This window comes from Lepisosteus oculatus, unplaced genomic scaffold (genome assembly GCF_040954835.1).
Source record: "Lepisosteus oculatus isolate fLepOcu1 unplaced genomic scaffold, fLepOcu1.hap2 HAP2_SCAFFOLD_374, whole genome shotgun sequence".
In the NCBI taxonomy this organism is placed as follows: Eukaryota; Metazoa; Chordata; class Actinopteri; order Semionotiformes; family Lepisosteidae; genus Lepisosteus; species Lepisosteus oculatus.
This window is the reverse complement of record NW_027167907.1, coordinates 13-17,535: the sequence shown is the minus strand read 5'-3', so window position 1 is coordinate 17,535 and position 17,523 is coordinate 13. Positions and strand designations below refer to the sequence as shown.

General features: G+C 48.9%; 7 non-coding genes across 7 annotated transcripts; 4 read left to right on the top strand and 3 right to left on the bottom strand.

Annotated features, from left to right (window-relative positions):
* The first annotated feature begins 1,908 nt into the window (after positions 1-1,908).
* trnal-cag (transfer RNA leucine (anticodon CAG)) lies at positions 1,909-1,991 on the top strand. The gene has a single exon. It is a non-coding gene; the product is annotated as a tRNA-Leu (tRNA).
* Positions 1,992-6,024: 4,033 nt separating this feature from the next.
* trnal-cag (transfer RNA leucine (anticodon CAG)) lies at positions 6,025-6,107 on the top strand. The gene has a single exon. It is a non-coding gene; the product is annotated as a tRNA-Leu (tRNA).
* Positions 6,108-8,895: 2,788 nt separating this feature from the next.
* trnak-cuu (transfer RNA lysine (anticodon CUU)) lies at positions 8,896-8,968 on the bottom strand. Its single transcript has one exon. It is a non-coding gene; the product is annotated as a tRNA-Lys (tRNA).
* A 1,172-nt stretch (positions 8,969-10,140) lies between these two features.
* Positions 10,141-10,223, top strand: trnal-cag (transfer RNA leucine (anticodon CAG)). Its single transcript has one exon. It is a non-coding gene; the product is annotated as a tRNA-Leu (tRNA).
* A 2,788-nt stretch (positions 10,224-13,011) lies between these two features.
* Positions 13,012-13,084, bottom strand: trnak-cuu (transfer RNA lysine (anticodon CUU)). The gene has a single exon. It is a non-coding gene; the product is annotated as a tRNA-Lys (tRNA).
* Positions 13,085-14,256: 1,172 nt separating this feature from the next.
* trnal-cag (transfer RNA leucine (anticodon CAG)) lies at positions 14,257-14,339 on the top strand. Its single transcript has one exon. It is a non-coding gene; the product is annotated as a tRNA-Leu (tRNA).
* Positions 14,340-17,127: 2,788 nt separating this feature from the next.
* trnak-cuu (transfer RNA lysine (anticodon CUU)) lies at positions 17,128-17,200 on the bottom strand. Its single transcript has one exon. It is a non-coding gene; the product is annotated as a tRNA-Lys (tRNA).
* Between the last annotated feature and the right edge of the window lie 323 nt (positions 17,201-17,523).

Below are 17,523 nucleotides of genomic sequence, written 5' to 3'. Positions count from 1 at the left end.
ACTGTCTATTGTGATGAAGGCTGCATTAGAAATTGTGCATCTAGCTTAGTTCAATGAAATCGGGAGGTGCACCTGTCTCAAGCGGATGGCTCTTTGCAGGCACACTACGGAAACCTGCGGGCGCAAGTTGGGAGAAGTGACTCTTGCAGAGTGTTGAGCTTCGAGAAGAGGGCTCCGCTCAGGAAGATATTTCCACATGTTGAAGAGTCGCTTTTCGCCCTTTCTTTCCCACATTTTTCCAGTGCGGTTATTGATCGCGTTCAAAATGTTTTCCCAACGTACGTGTTACCTGCAAAATCACAGTGAAACTGTTATGCCGAAAAGATTCCTAATAGTTATTGTATTAGAATAGCTCTCCAATTTCTTAGCCTTCGTACACGCAATGTTTAAGGAAACGCTAGAGTAAATGAAACTGTAAATAGACAGGAGCTCTTCCTAGTTTTCATACAAGTTATGATGGCTGCAGCTCCTATCTGCGTCCGGGTGACCGGAGCCAAGGGATTATCTGCGGAACCTTTGATTTATCTCTCGGGCAAGGAGCTAGATACGCCCTTTTCATCTCGGTTTGATCACACCTGTGCATTAAAACGCAGTGCTCGGTACCATCGAGGTGTAAGAGGTTCAAGGATGAGCGGGAAACTTTGTTAATAGGGAGACGGGCACCGCCCAACGTGGGGCTCGAACCCACGACCCTGAGATTAAGAGTCTCATGCTCTACCGACTGAGCTAGCCGGGCGCCGGTGGAGCTGGTGGTTAACTTGTCCCTGTTGACGGCAATTTGACAAGGTATACTTCCTGGCTTTTCATCATGTGCTGACCGGATTCGAGAGTAGCACACCCTGTTCTTTGTTGATTACTGTACCTCCAGCAGCGCAAATGTCAGTAATCATTGAAATGTACGACCTACAATCTCCTCAGCATGCCCGCGTGGACTCCTCAGTGATCATCCTTCTACGTTCTGCTGTAGTTTTCATGCAAGTGAAAACCGTGCTCCAAATAACAGCGGCACAGTTGTATCCTGCGGTAAGCATTCTTCTAATTCCATCGTTTTGCTCCGGGTAAAAGGTAGCGCATCATAGTGTTGATATTCCAAGGTTTCAGAGTCCGTATTGGATGGCTTGGATGCAGACATCGCTCAGAGCTCCCAGTATGATTTTCCCGAGTTCAGTTTTGCAGTGTTTTAGTGCTTTACTACTTCCAGTGGGCCTTTGAATGCTCTGCTAAGTAGAGACGTGACATAATTACTAATGCGACCGAGTGTGCTGGCTGTTCCTGGTTCGTAATGATTAACGCGAGAAATCAATATAGACATAACTGCTTCGATTTCGAGGTTCAGTTGAAGCTTTCAAAGAAACTATCAAAGACCTCAGAACAACCGAAGACACATTTGGTCATCTCCGTATTGGTGAAGATTAAAGAGTCCCGCAAGTGTCAAGCTTGCACAAACACACACGAGAGAGAAACTCAGGACAGAATTTAAAGAAAGGGAGACGCAGACTATTTGAAGACACTTTGCTAACCCAATGGCATGCTTAGGAATCGTGCATAGGACACATGTAGCAGAGGATGGTTTCGATCCATCGACCTCTGGGTTATGGGCCCAGCACGCTTCCGCTGCGCCACTCTGCTGACGGCCTCTCTGCGTGTGGCGCACAACTGCTCTTTTTATTTCCTACATAAGTGATGAAAGAGTTGAAAGTTTCAACGACAAACGCAGACGTCACTTTGAGCGCTTGGTGTTGTAGCACAAATCATCACATGCTGCTCTACACTGGATTATAAAAGCCGACACATTTTCCAAACATTTTAATGCTGGAGTCACACTGTAGTATTAATAACAGTGCGATACTCGAGGAGCGTAGTGGGATCGCGGTGGCTCATCAGACCGCCCCGGGACAGGGGGCCCGCGTCAGGATGGCCGAGCGGTCTAAGGCGCTGCGTTCAGGTCGCAGTCTCCCCTGGAGGCGTGGGTTCGAATCCCACTCCTGACAAAAAGCTTGCTCAGTGCCGTCTCCAGTCGGGTGCAAATGGGTGAAGCAGCCTGACGCAGGGAACGTGCGCCGATAGGCGTAGGTGTATCCCCTGCCTCTTCCGAATTAGCTCGTGCTCCATAGGATGGAAGCGGATGCTCTGGCTTTTTGACTCGAATATAACCTGATCACAACAGAAGGCCGTGCAGCCCAGTGCTGGTTTAAGAATGCCTCGTGTCTTCAGGCCCCTATTCCTTCAGGTTACCCCTTTGGAATAGTCGTCCGAAAAAGACGGGAAAGGAAAAGCATGTAAGCTCCCACACACTGCGTTAGCATTAGCGGTTGGAATCTGATGGGAGAAAAGCAACCTGGCTCGCCGTCAAGCAATCCATCCCTGGTCTCCCACGTGACAGGCGGGGATACGCACCACCATACTAACGAGGAGCGCTTGCTTGGCGCTTGAAGACACTTCGTCTTGCGGCTACTACTGTTTCCGGTTTCGTCTTTTCTTTTCATTCCTCCCAGAGGAGCGCATGAAAACGTTTCCATCTGCGCCATCCTCACCCCTCCAATGCTATGGTCCCTGCTCCTCCTGGTGCACTGCAAACACTCATTCAGCCGGTTCTTTCAGTTTGAATAATTAGGTCTTCAAAGGCTGGAAGTAGGGCGCAAGACATGCCAATGCCAAAAGCGTGGCTGTGTGCTTCCAGCTGTGAAATGTCACTGGTGGATGTTGAAGACATTACTTCCAAGGCAGCAGGTCCAAGCGATTTAGCGTTTGTACAAGAAGCAGGAAGAGAGAAACGGCACTCCGCCTTTTTCTGGGCAGGCCGAAGCGACAGGAGAAGGGCGCCGTAGTGGGCAGGATTCGAGCCGACGCGGGGAGACCCCAATGGCTTTCTAGCCCATCGCCTTAACCGCTCGGCCACGACTACAGGGAGCGCCGCCGCCGCCGGCTTGCAATCATTTAACACGGAGGGCGAGGCGGCGGCGGTAACCTTTTTCAATGTCGCTCTCCGCTTCCCCAGAAAAAAAGCCAAATGACATGCTAGCACTCGGACACCCTTCAGAAGACTGAAGGGTGGCTTAAAGCTGGAAGGATTAGGTCTCCCCGTTCCGACGCGACAATCGAACTTCCTTAGGCAGAGAGAAAGCAACATCGAGGAGCGTCAACAAGACTTTAGAAGCTGCGCCACACGCCACTTTCAGTCGCAGTCACAGCAGTTTTAAAGGCAGGAATCGCCTTTGCGAACGCCATGAGAAACAGAACGCAAGCTCAGGTCCTGCGGTTTAACAAACAGCCACGGCTTTCATGCGACTGGACATTTCTTTTCTGGAGCGAATTCACTTTCAACTTCAAGAAATTCACACAACTTGCGAAATACGAAATACAAATCTGGCTCATCGCTGCACAAGAAATACCGCCGGCTGGCAAGAAAATGACAACGGTGTTTTTCCTTAACGAAAAACTTCCCATGGAGAAAAACAACGGCTGTGCGTCTCTGTCGGCTTGATTCAGTTTAATGCAAGTATTCATTCTCCTCCTGGAAAATACAGCTTGCGAAAGATGAAATACAATTCTTGGCTTTTCTGGGTGAGTGCAGAAGAAATCCTGCCGGCTGGCAGAAGAATTCCAGCCTTTTTTACTCTTTAACCAGAAACTTGCGAATGATACAAAGCAAGCGGGGTGCGTTTCTGTGCAGCTGTTAACTGAACAGCTGCTGCTTCAAGCCCACCCAGGGCTCATTCCGATTTCAACATCATGCCCCCTGAAGGTAGACTGGATTTCTTTGCGAAGCATTCACCCTTTGGACGTTTCAGGAAAGGTGCGTGTCGATGCCAGACTTGAAAAGCTTTCCATACAAAGAAACAACATAGTGCTTTTGATTGATGGGAAACGGCAAGAGCGGTTTGAGCAGCTCCGGCCTCTCAACCGCTTTACAATGTGATCGGCACCTCGGTAGCCAGTTTAGAAGGCTGAAAAGGATGCTGGAAGCACAGCGACGTTCTAAAACCAGCGCTTGAAAAGCATCTGCATACATAAAATGTCCATTTCCCCAAAGCTGAATCTGCATCTTCAGAAGATTGTCAGCTATACGTTTTCGTTCTTTGTTTCCTTTTTTTACGACAAGCTTTCGAGAAATGAACTGTCTATTGTGATGAAGGCTGCATTAGAAATTGTGCATCTAGCTTAGTTCAATGAAATCGGGAGGTGCACCTGTCTCAAGCGGATGGCTCTTTGCAGGCACACTACGGAAACCTGCGGGCGCAAGTTGGGAGAAGTGACTCTTGCAGAGTGTTGAGCTTCGAGAAGAGGGCTCCGCTCAGGAAGATATTTCCACATGTTGAAGAGTCGCTTTTCGCCCTTTCTTTCCCACATTTTTCCAGTGCGGTTATTGATCGCGTTCAAAATGTTTTCCCAACGTACGTGTTACCTGCAAAATCACAGTGAAACTGTTATGCCGAAAAGATTCCTAATAGTTATTGTATTAGAATAGCTCTCCAATTTCTTAGCCTTCGTACACGCAATGTTTAAGGAAACGCTAGAGTAAATGAAACTGTAAATAGACAGGAGCTCTTCCTAGTTTTCATACAAGTTATGATGGCTGCAGCTCCTATCTGCGTCCGGGTGACCGGAGCCAAGGGATTATCTGCGGAACCTTTGATTTATCTCTCGGGCAAGGAGCTAGATACGCCCTTTTCATCTCGGTTTGATCACACCTGTGCATTAAAACGCAGTGCTCGGTACCATCGAGGTGTAAGAGGTTCAAGGATGAGCGGGAAACTTTGTTAATAGGGAGACGGGCACCGCCCAACGTGGGGCTCGAACCCACGACCCTGAGATTAAGAGTCTCATGCTCTACCGACTGAGCTAGCCGGGCGCCGGTGGAGCTGGTGGTTAACTTGTCCCTGTTGACGGCAATTTGACAAGGTATACTTCCTGGCTTTTCATCATGTGCTGACCGGATTCGAGAGTAGCACACCCTGTTCTTTGTTGATTACTGTACCTCCAGCAGCGCAAATGTCAGTAATCATTGAAATGTACGACCTACAATCTCCTCAGCATGCCCGCGTGGACTCCTCAGTGATCATCCTTCTACGTTCTGCTGTAGTTTTCATGCAAGTGAAAACCGTGCTCCAAATAACAGCGGCACAGTTGTATCCTGCGGTAAGCATTCTTCTAATTCCATCGTTTTGCTCCAGGTAAAAGGTAGCGCATCATAGTGTTGATATTCCAAGGTTTCAGAGTCCGTATTGGATGGCTTGGATGCAGACATCGCTCAGAGCTCCCAGTATGATTTTCCCGAGTTCAGTTTTGCAGTGTTTTAGTGCTTTACTACTTCCAGTGGGCCTTTGAATGCTCTGCTAAGTAGAGACGTGACATAATTACTAATGCGACCGAGTGTGCTGGCTGTTCCTGGTTCGTAATGATTAACGCGAGAAATCAATATAGACATAACTGCTTCGATTTCGAGGTTCAGTTGAAGCTTTCAAAGAAACTATCAAAGACCTCAGAACAACCGAAGACACATTTGGTCATCTCCGTATTGGTGAAGATTAAAGAGTCCCGCAAGTGTCAAGCTTGCACAAACACACACGAGAGAGAAACTCAGGACAGAATTTAAAGAAAGGGAGACGCAGACTATTTGAAGGCACTTTGCTAACCCAATGGCATGCTTAGGAATCGTGCATAGGACACATGTAGCAGAGGATGGTTTCGATCCATCGACCTCTGGGTTATGGGCCCAGCACGCTTCCGCTGCGCCACTCTGCTGACGGCCTCTCTGCGTGTGGCGCACAACTGCTCTTTTTATTTCCTACATAAGTGATGAAAGAGTTGAAAGTTTCAACGACAAACGCAGACGTCACTTTGAGCGCTTGGTGTTGTAGCACAAATCATCACATGCTGCTCTACACTGGATTATAAAAGCCGACACATTTTCCAAACATTTTAATGCTGGAGTCACACTGTAGTATTAATAACAGTGCGATACTCGAGGAGCGTAGTGGGATCGCGGTGGCTCATCAGACCGCCCCGGGACAGGGGGCCCGCGTCAGGATGGCCGAGCGGTCTAAGGCGCTGCGTTCAGGTCGCAGTCTCCCCTGGAGGCGTGGGTTCGAATCCCACTCCTGACAAAAAGCTTGCTCAGTGCCGTCTCCAGTCGGGTGCAAATGGGTGAAGCAGCCTGACGCAGGGAACGTGCGCCGATAGGCGTAGGTGTATCCCCTGCCTCTTCCGAATTAGCTCGTGCTCCATAGGATGGAAGCGGATGCTCTGGCTTTTTGACTCGAATATAACCTGATCACAACAGAAGGCCGTGCAGCCCAGTGCTGGTTTAAGAATGCCTCGTGTCTTCAGGCCCCTATTCCTTCAGGTTACCCCTTTGGAATAGTCGTCCGAAAAAGACGGGAAAGGAAAAGCATGTAAGCTCCCACACACTGCGTTAGCATTAGCGGTTGGAATCTGATGGGAGAAAAGCAACCTGGCTCGCCGTCAAGCAATCCATCCCTGGTCTCCCACGTGACAGGCGGGGATACGCACCACCATACTAACGAGGAGCGCTTGCTTGGCGCTTGAAGACACTTCGTCTTGCGGCTACTACTGTTTCCGGTTTCGTCTTTTCTTTTCATTCCTCCCAGAGGAGCGCATGAAAACGTTTCCATCTGCGCCATCCTCACCCCTCCAATGCTATGGTCCCTGCTCCTCCTGGTGCACTGCAAACACTCATTCAGCCGGTTCTTTCAGTTTGAATAATTAGGTCTTCAAAGGCTGGAAGTAGGGCGCAAGACATGCCAATGCCAAAAGCGTGGCTGTGTGCTTCCAGCTGTGAAATGTCACTGGTGGATGTTGAAGACATTACTTCCAAGGCAGCAGGTCCAAGCGATTTAGCGTTTGTACAAGAAGCAGGAAGAGAGAAACGGCACTCCGCCTTTTTCTGGGCAGGCCGAAGCGACAGGAGAAGGGCGCCGTAGTGGGCAGGATTCGAGCCGACGCGGGGAGACCCCAATGGCTTTCTAGCCCATCGCCTTAACCGCTCGGCCACGACTACAGGGAGCGCCGCCGCCGCCGGCTTGCAATCATTTAACACGGAGGGCGAGGCGGCGGCGGTAACCTTTTTCAATGTCGCTCTCCGCTTCCCCAGAAAAAAAGCCAAATGACATGCTAGCACTCGGACACCCTTCAGAAGACTGAAGGGTGGCTTAAAGCTGGAAGGATTAGGTCTCCCCGTTCCGACGCGACAATCGAACTTCCTTAGGCAGAGAGAAAGCAACATCGAGGAGCGTCAACAAGACTTTAGAAGCTGCGCCACACGCCACTTTCAGTCGCAGTCACAGCAGTTTTAAAGGCAGGAATCGCCTTTGCGAACGCCATGAGAAACAGAACGCAAGCTCAGGTCCTGCGGTTTAACAAACAGCCACGGCTTTCATGCGACTGGACATTTCTTTTCTGGAGCGAATTCACTTTCAACTTCAAGAAATTCACACAACTTGCGAAATACGAAATACAAATCTGGCTCATCGCTGCACAAGAAATACCGCCGGCTGGCAAGAAAATGACAACGGTGTTTTTCCTTAACGAAAAACTTCCCATGGAGAAAAACAACGGCTGTGCGTCTCTGTCGGCTTGATTCAGTTTAATGCAAGTATTCATTCTCCTCCTGGAAAATACAGCTTGCGAAAGATGAAATACAATTCTTGGCTTTTCTGGGTGAGTGCAGAAGAAATCCTGCCGGCTGGCAGAAGAATTCCAGCCTTTTTTACTCTTTAACCAGAAACTTGCGAATGATACAAAGCAAGCGGGGTGCGTTTCTGTGCAGCTGTTAACTGAACAGCTGCTGCTTCAAGCCCACCCAGGGCTCATTCCGATTTCAACATCATGCCCCCTGAAGGTAGACTGGATTTCTTTGCGAAGCATTCACCCTTTGGACGTTTCAGGAAAGGTGCGTGTCGATGCCAGACTTGAAAAGCTTTCCATACAAAGAAACAACATAGTGCTTTTGATTGATGGGAAACGGCAAGAGCGGTTTGAGCAGCTCCGGCCTCTCAACCGCTTTACAATGTGATCGGCACCTCGGTAGCCAGTTTAGAAGGCTGAAAAGGATGCTGGAAGCACAGCGACGTTCTAAAACCAGCGCTTGAAAAGCATCTGCATACATAAAATGTCCATTTCCCCAAAGCTGAATCTGCATCTTCAGAAGATTGTCAGCTATACGTTTTCGTTCTTTGTTTCCTTTTTTTACGACAAGCTTTCGAGAAATGAACTGTCTATTGTGATGAAGGCTGCATTAGAAATTGTGCATCTAGCTTAGTTCAATGAAATCGGGAGGTGCACCTGTCTCAAGCGGATGGCTCTTTGCAGGCACACTACGGAAACCTGCGGGCGCAAGTTGGGAGAAGTGACTCTTGCAGAGTGTTGAGCTTCGAGAAGAGGGCTCCGCTCAGGAAGATATTTCCACATGTTGAAGAGTCGCTTTTCGCCCTTTCTTTCCCACATTTTTCCAGTGCGGTTATTGATCGCGTTCAAAATGTTTTCCCAACGTACGTGTTACCTGCAAAATCACAGTGAAACTGTTATGCCGAAAAGATTCCTAATAGTTATTGTATTAGAATAGCTCTCCAATTTCTTAGCCTTCGTACACGCAATGTTTAAGGAAACGCTAGAGTAAATGAAACTGTAAATAGACAGGAGCTCTTCCTAGTTTTCATACAAGTTATGATGGCTGCAGCTCCTATCTGCGTCCGGGTGACCGGAGCCAAGGGATTATCTGCGGAACCTTTGATTTATCTCTCGGGCAAGGAGCTAGATACGCCCTTTTCATCTCGGTTTGATCACACCTGTGCATTAAAACGCAGTGCTCGGTACCATCGAGGTGTAAGAGGTTCAAGGATGAGCGGGAAACTTTGTTAATAGGGAGACGGGCACCGCCCAACGTGGGGCTCGAACCCACGACCCTGAGATTAAGAGTCTCATGCTCTACCGACTGAGCTAGCCGGGCGCCGGTGGAGCTGGTGGTTAACTTGTCCCTGTTGACGGCAATTTGACAAGGTATACTTCCTGGCTTTTCATCATGTGCTGACCGGATTCGAGAGTAGCACACCCTGTTCTTTGTTGATTACTGTACCTCCAGCAGCGCAAATGTCAGTAATCATTGAAATGTACGACCTACAATCTCCTCAGCATGCCCGCGTGGACTCCTCAGTGATCATCCTTCTACGTTCTGCTGTAGTTTTCATGCAAGTGAAAACCGTGCTCCAAATAACAGCGGCACAGTTGTATCCTGCGGTAAGCATTCTTCTAATTCCATCGTTTTGCTCCAGGTAAAAGGTAGCGCATCATAGTGTTGATATTCCAAGGTTTCAGAGTCCGTATTGGATGGCTTGGATGCAGACATCGCTCAGAGCTCCCAGTATGATTTTCCCGAGTTCAGTTTTGCAGTGTTTTAGTGCTTTACTACTTCCAGTGGGCCTTTGAATGCTCTGCTAAGTAGAGACGTGACATAATTACTAATGCGACCGAGTGTGCTGGCTGTTCCTGGTTCGTAATGATTAACGCGAGAAATCAATATAGACATAACTGCTTCGATTTCGAGGTTCAGTTGAAGCTTTCAAAGAAACTATCAAAGACCTCAGAACAACCGAAGACACATTTGGTCATCTCCGTATTGGTGAAGATTAAAGAGTCCCGCAAGTGTCAAGCTTGCACAAACACACACGAGAGAGAAACTCAGGACAGAATTTAAAGAAAGGGAGACGCAGACTATTTGAAGGCACTTTGCTAACCCAATGGCATGCTTAGGAATCGTGCATAGGACACATGTAGCAGAGGATGGTTTCGATCCATCGACCTCTGGGTTATGGGCCCAGCACGCTTCCGCTGCGCCACTCTGCTGACGGCCTCTCTGCGTGTGGCGCACAACTGCTCTTTTTATTTCCTACATAAGTGATGAAAGAGTTGAAAGTTTCAACGACAAACGCAGACGTCACTTTGAGCGCTTGGTGTTGTAGCACAAATCATCACATGCTGCTCTACACTGGATTATAAAAGCCGACACATTTTCCAAACATTTTAATGCTGGAGTCACACTGTAGTATTAATAACAGTGCGATACTCGAGGAGCGTAGTGGGATCGCGGTGGCTCATCAGACCGCCCCGGGACAGGGGGCCCGCGTCAGGATGGCCGAGCGGTCTAAGGCGCTGCGTTCAGGTCGCAGTCTCCCCTGGAGGCGTGGGTTCGAATCCCACTCCTGACAAAAAGCTTGCTCAGTGCCGTCTCCAGTCGGGTGCAAATGGGTGAAGCAGCCTGACGCAGGGAACGTGCGCCGATAGGCGTAGGTGTATCCCCTGCCTCTTCCGAATTAGCTCGTGCTCCATAGGATGGAAGCGGATGCTCTGGCTTTTTGACTCGAATATAACCTGATCACAACAGAAGGCCGTGCAGCCCAGTGCTGGTTTAAGAATGCCTCGTGTCTTCAGGCCCCTATTCCTTCAGGTTACCCCTTTGGAATAGTCGTCCGAAAAAGACGGGAAAGGAAAAGCATGTAAGCTCCCACACACTGCGTTAGCATTAGCGGTTGGAATCTGATGGGAGAAAAGCAACCTGGCTCGCCGTCAAGCAATCCATCCCTGGTCTCCCACGTGACAGGCGGGGATACGCACCACCATACTAACGAGGAGCGCTTGCTTGGCGCTTGAAGACACTTCGTCTTGCGGCTACTACTGTTTCCGGTTTCGTCTTTTCTTTTCATTCCTCCCAGAGGAGCGCATGAAAACGTTTCCATCTGCGCCATCCTCACCCCTCCAATGCTATGGTCCCTGCTCCTCCTGGTGCACTGCAAACACTCATTCAGCCGGTTCTTTCAGTTTGAATAATTAGGTCTTCAAAGGCTGGAAGTAGGGCGCAAGACATGCCAATGCCAAAAGCGTGGCTGTGTGCTTCCAGCTGTGAAATGTCACTGGTGGATGTTGAAGACATTACTTCCAAGGCAGCAGGTCCAAGCGATTTAGCGTTTGTACAAGAAGCAGGAAGAGAGAAACGGCACTCCGCCTTTTTCTGGGCAGGCCGAAGCGACAGGAGAAGGGCGCCGTAGTGGGCAGGATTCGAGCCGACGCGGGGAGACCCCAATGGCTTTCTAGCCCATCGCCTTAACCGCTCGGCCACGACTACAGGGAGCGCCGCCGCCGCCGGCTTGCAATCATTTAACACGGAGGGCGAGGCGGCGGCGGTAACCTTTTTCAATGTCGCTCTCCGCTTCCCCAGAAAAAAAGCCAAATGACATGCTAGCACTCGGACACCCTTCAGAAGACTGAAGGGTGGCTTAAAGCTGGAAGGATTAGGTCTCCCCGTTCCGACGCGACAATCGAACTTCCTTAGGCAGAGAGAAAGCAACATCGAGGAGCGTCAACAAGACTTTAGAAGCTGCGCCACACGCCACTTTCAGTCGCAGTCACAGCAGTTTTAAAGGCAGGAATCGCCTTTGCGAACGCCATGAGAAACAGAACGCAAGCTCAGGTCCTGCGGTTTAACAAACAGCCACGGCTTTCATGCGACTGGACATTTCTTTTCTGGAGCGAATTCACTTTCAACTTCAAGAAATTCACACAACTTGCGAAATACGAAATACAAATCTGGCTCATCGCTGCACAAGAAATACCGCCGGCTGGCAAGAAAATGACAACGGTGTTTTTCCTTAACGAAAAACTTCCCATGGAGAAAAACAACGGCTGTGCGTCTCTGTCGGCTTGATTCAGTTTAATGCAAGTATTCATTCTCCTCCTGGAAAATACAGCTTGCGAAAGATGAAATACAATTCTTGGCTTTTCTGGGTGAGTGCAGAAGAAATCCTGCCGGCTGGCAGAAGAATTCCAGCCTTTTTTACTCTTTAACCAGAAACTTGCGAATGATACAAAGCAAGCGGGGTGCGTTTCTGTGCAGCTGTTAACTGAACAGCTGCTGCTTCAAGCCCACCCAGGGCTCATTCCGATTTCAACATCATGCCCCCTGAAGGTAGACTGGATTTCTTTGCGAAGCATTCACCCTTTGGACGTTTCAGGAAAGGTGCGTGTCGATGCCAGACTTGAAAAGCTTTCCATACAAAGAAACAACATAGTGCTTTTGATTGATGGGAAACGGCAAGAGCGGTTTGAGCAGCTCCGGCCTCTCAACCGCTTTACAATGTGATCGGCACCTCGGTAGCCAGTTTAGAAGGCTGAAAAGGATGCTGGAAGCACAGCGACGTTCTAAAACCAGCGCTTGAAAAGCATCTGCATACATAAAATGTCCATTTCCCCAAAGCTGAATCTGCATCTTCAGAAGATTGTCAGCTATACGTTTTCGTTCTTTGTTTCCTTTTTTTACGACAAGCTTTCGAGAAATGAACTGTCTATTGTGATGAAGGCTGCATTAGAAATTGTGCATCTAGCTTAGTTCAATGAAATCGGGAGGTGCACCTGTCTCAAGCGGATGGCTCTTTGCAGGCACACTACGGAAACCTGCGGGCGCAAGTTGGGAGAAGTGACTCTTGCAGAGTGTTGAGCTTCGAGAAGAGGGCTCCGCTCAGGAAGATATTTCCACATGTTGAAGAGTCGCTTTTCGCCCTTTCTTTCCCACATTTTTCCAGTGCGGTTATTGATCGCGTTCAAAATGTTTTCCCAACGTACGTGTTACCTGCAAAATCACAGTGAAACTGTTATGCCGAAAAGATTCCTAATAGTTATTGTATTAGAATAGCTCTCCAATTTCTTAGCCTTCGTACACGCAATGTTTAAGGAAACGCTAGAGTAAATGAAACTGTAAATAGACAGGAGCTCTTCCTAGTTTTCATACAAGTTATGATGGCTGCAGCTCCTATCTGCGTCCGGGTGACCGGAGCCAAGGGATTATCTGCGGAACCTTTGATTTATCTCTCGGGCAAGGAGCTAGATACGCCCTTTTCATCTCGGTTTGATCACACCTGTGCATTAAAACGCAGTGCTCGGTACCATCGAGGTGTAAGAGGTTCAAGGATGAGCGGGAAACTTTGTTAATAGGGAGACGGGCACCGCCCAACGTGGGGCTCGAACCCACGACCCTGAGATTAAGAGTCTCATGCTCTACCGACTGAGCTAGCCGGGCGCCGGTGGAGCTGGTGGTTAACTTGTCCCTGTTGACGGCAATTTGACAAGGTATACTTCCTGGCTTTTCATCATGTGCTGACCGGATTCGAGAGTAGCACACCCTGTTCTTTGTTGATTACTGTACCTCCAGCAGCGCAAATGTCAGTAATCATTGAAATGTACGACCTACAATCTCCTCAGCATGCCCGCGTGGACTCCTCAGTGATCATCCTTCTACGTTCTGCTGTAGTTTTCATGCAAGTGAAAACCGTGCTCCAAATAACAGCGGCACAGTTGTATCCTGCGGTAAGCATTCTTCTAATTCCATCGTTTTGCTCCAGGTAAAAGGTAGCGCATCATAGTGTTGATATTCCAAGGTTTCAGAGTCCGTATTGGATGGCTTGGATGCAGACATCGCTCAGAGCTCCCAGTATGATTTTCCCGAGTTCAGTTTTGCAGTGTTTTAGTGCTTTACTACTTCCAGTGGGCCTTTGAATGCTCTGCTAAGTAGAGACGTGACATAATTACTAATGCGACCGAGTGTGCTGGCTGTTCCTGGTTCGTAATGATTAACGCGAGAAATCAATATAGACATAACTGCTTCGATTTCGAGGTTCAGTTGAAGCTTTCAAAGAAACTATCAAAGACCTCAGAACAACCGAAGACACATTTGGTCATCTCCGTATTGGTGAAGATTAAAGAGTCCCGCAAGTGTCAAGCTTGCACAAACACACACGAGAGAGAAACTCAGGACAGAATTTAAAGAAAGGGAGACGCAGACTATTTGAAGGCACTTTGCTAACCCAATGGCATGCTTAGGAATCGTGCATAGGACACATGTAGCAGAGGATGGTTTCGATCCATCGACCTCTGGGTTATGGGCCCAGCACGCTTCCGCTGCGCCACTCTGCTGACGGCCTCTCTGCGTGTGGCGCACAACTGCTCTTTTTATTTCCTACATAAGTGATGAAAGAGTTGAAAGTTTCAACGACAAACGCAGACGTCACTTTGAGCGCTTGGTGTTGTAGCACAAATCATCACATGCTGCTCTACACTGGATTATAAAAGCCGACACATTTTCCAAACATTTTAATGCTGGAGTCACACTGTAGTATTAATAACAGTGCGATACTCGAGGAGCGTAGTGGGATCGCGGTGGCTCATCAGACCGCCCCGGGACAGGGGGCCCGCGTCAGGATGGCCGAGCGGTCTAAGGCGCTGCGTTCAGGTCGCAGTCTCCCCTGGAGGCGTGGGTTCGAATCCCACTCCTGACAAAAAGCTTGCTCAGTGCCGTCTCCAGTCGGGTGCAAATGGGTGAAGCAGCCTGACGCAGGGAACGTGCGCCGATAGGCGTAGGTGTATCCCCTGCCTCTTCCGAATTAGCTCGTGCTCCATAGGATGGAAGCGGATGCTCTGGCTTTTTGACTCGAATATAACCTGATCACAACAGAAGGCCGTGCAGCCCAGTGCTGGTTTAAGAATGCCTCGTGTCTTCAGGCCCCTATTCCTTCAGGTTACCCCTTTGGAATAGTCGTCCGAAAAAGACGGGAAAGGAAAAGCATGTAAGCTCCCACACACTGCGTTAGCATTAGCGGTTGGAATCTGATGGGAGAAAAGCAACCTGGCTCGCCGTCAAGCAATCCATCCCTGGTCTCCCACGTGACAGGCGGGGATACGCACCACCATACTAACGAGGAGCGCTTGCTTGGTGCTTGAAGACACTTCGTCTTGCGGCTACTACTGTTTCCGGTTTCGTCTTTTCTTTTCATTCCTCCCAGAGGAGCGCATGAAAACGTTTCCATCTGCGCCATCCTCACCCCTCCAATGCTATGGTCCCTGCTCCTCCTGGTGCACTGCAAACACTCATTCAGCCGGTTCTTTCAGTTTGAATAATTAGGTCTTCAAAGGCTGGAAGTAGGGCGCAAGACATGCCAATGCCAAAAGCGTGGCTGTGTGCTTCCAGCTGTGAAATGTCACTGGTGGATGTTGAAGACATTACTTCCAAGGCAGCAGGTCCAAGCGATTTAGCGTTTGTACAAGAAGCAGGAAGAGAGAAACGGCACTCCGCCTTTTTCTGGGCAGGCCGAAGCGACAGGAGAAGGGCGCCGTAGTGGGCAGGATTCGAGCCGACGCGGGGAGACCCCAATGGCTTTCTAGCCCATCGCCTTAACCGCTCGGCCACGACTACAGGGAGCGCCGCCGCCGCCGGCTTGCAATCATTTAACACGGAGGGCGAGGCGGCGGCGGTAACCTTTTTCAATGTCGCTCTCCGCTTCCCCAGAAAAAAAGCCAAATGACATGCTAGCACTCGGACACCCTTCAGAAGACTGAAGGGTGGCTTAAAGCTGGAAGGATTAGGTCTCCCCGTTCCGACGCGACAATCGAACTTCCTTAGGCAGAGAGAAAGCAACATCGAGGAGCGTCAACAAGACTTTAGAAGCTGCGCCACACGCCACTTTCAGTCGCAGTCACAGCAGTTTTAAAGGCAGGAATCGCCTTTGCGAACGCCATGAGAAACAGAACGCAAGCTCAGGTCCTGCGGTTTAACAAACAGCCACGGCTTTCATGCGACTGGACATTTCTTTTCTGGAGCGAATTCACTTTCAACTTCAAGAAATTCACACAACTTGCGAAATACGAAATACAAATCTGGCTCATCGCTGCACAAGAAATACCGCCGGCTGGCAAGAAAATGACAACGGTGTTTTTCCTTAACGAAAAACTTCCCATGGAGAAAAACAACGGCTGTGCGTCTCTGTCGGCTTGATTCAGTTTAATGCAAGTATTCATTCTCCTCCTGGAAAATACAGCTTGCGAAAGATGAAATACAATTCTTGGCTTTTCTGGGTGAGTGCAGAAGAAATCCTGCCGGCTGGCAGAAGAATTCCAGCCTTTTTTACTCTTTAACCAGAAACTTGCGAATGATACAAAGCAAGCGGGGTGCGTTTCTGTGCAGCTGTTAACTGAACAGCTGCTGCTTCAAGCCCACCCAGGGCTCATTCCGATTTCAACATCATGCCCCCTGAAGGTAGACTGGATTTCTTTGCGAAGCATTCACCCTTTGGACGTTTCAGGAAAGGTGCGTGTCGATGCCAGACTTGAAAAGCTTTCCATACAAAGAAACAACATAGTGCTTTTGATTGATGGGAAACGGCAAGAGCGGTTTGAGCAGCTCCGGCCTCTCAACCGCTTTACAATGTGATCGGCACCTCGGTAGCCAGTTTAGAAGGCTGAAAAGGATGCTGGAAGCACAGCGACGTTCTAAAACCAGCGCTTGAAAAGCATCTGCATACATAAAATGTCCATTTCCCCAAAGCTGAATCTGCATCTTCAGAAGATTGTCAGCTATACGTTTTCGTTCTTTGTTTCCTTTTTTTACGACAAGCTTTCGAGAAATGAACTGTCTATTGTGATGAAGGCTGCATTAGAAATTGTGCATCTAGCTTAGTTCAATGAAATCGGGAGGTGCACCTGTCTCAAGCGGATGGCTCTTTGCAGGCACACTACGGAAACCTGCGGGCGCAAGTTGGGAGAAGTGACTCTTGCAGAGTGTTGAGCTTCGAGAAGAGGGCTCCGCTCAGGAAGATATTTCCACATGTTGAAGAGTCGCTTTTCGCCCTTTCTTTCCCACATTTTTCCAGTGCGGTTATTGATCGCGTTCAAAATGTTTTCCCAACGTACGTGTTACCTGCAAAATCACAGTGAAACTGTTATGCCGAAAAGATTCCTAATAGTTATTGTATTAGAATAGCTCTCCAATTTCTTAGCCTTCGTACACGCAATGTTTAAGGAAACGCTAGAGTAAATGAAACTGTAAATAGACAGGAGCTCTTCCTAGTTTTCATACAAGTTATGATGGCTGCAGCTCCTATCTGCGTCCGGGTGACCGGAGCCAAGGGATTATCTGCGGAACCTTTGATTTATCTCTCGGGCAAGGAGCTAGATACGCCCTTTTCATCTCGGTTTGATCACACCTGTGCATTAAAACGCAGTGCTCGGTACCATCGAGGTGTAAGAGGTTCAAGGATGAGCGGGAAACTTTGTTAATAGGGAGACGGGCACCGCCCAACGTGGGGCTCGAACCCACGACCCTGAGATTAAGAGTCTCATGCTCTACCGACTGAGCTAGCCGGGCGCCGGTGGAGCTGGTGGTTAACTTGTCCCTGTTGACGGCAATTTGACAAGGTATACTTCCTGGCTTTTCATCATGTGCTGACCGGATTCGAGAGTAGCACACCCTGTTCTTTGTTGATTACTGTACCTCCAGCAGCGCAAATGTCAGTAATCATTGAAATGTACGACCTACAATCTCCTCAGCATGCCCGCGTGGACTCCTCAGTGATCATCCTTCTACGTTCTGCTGTAGTTTTCATGCAAGTGAAAACCGTGCTCCAAATAACAGCGGCACAGTTGTATCCTGCGGTAAGCATTCTTCTAATTCCATCGTTTTGCTCCAGG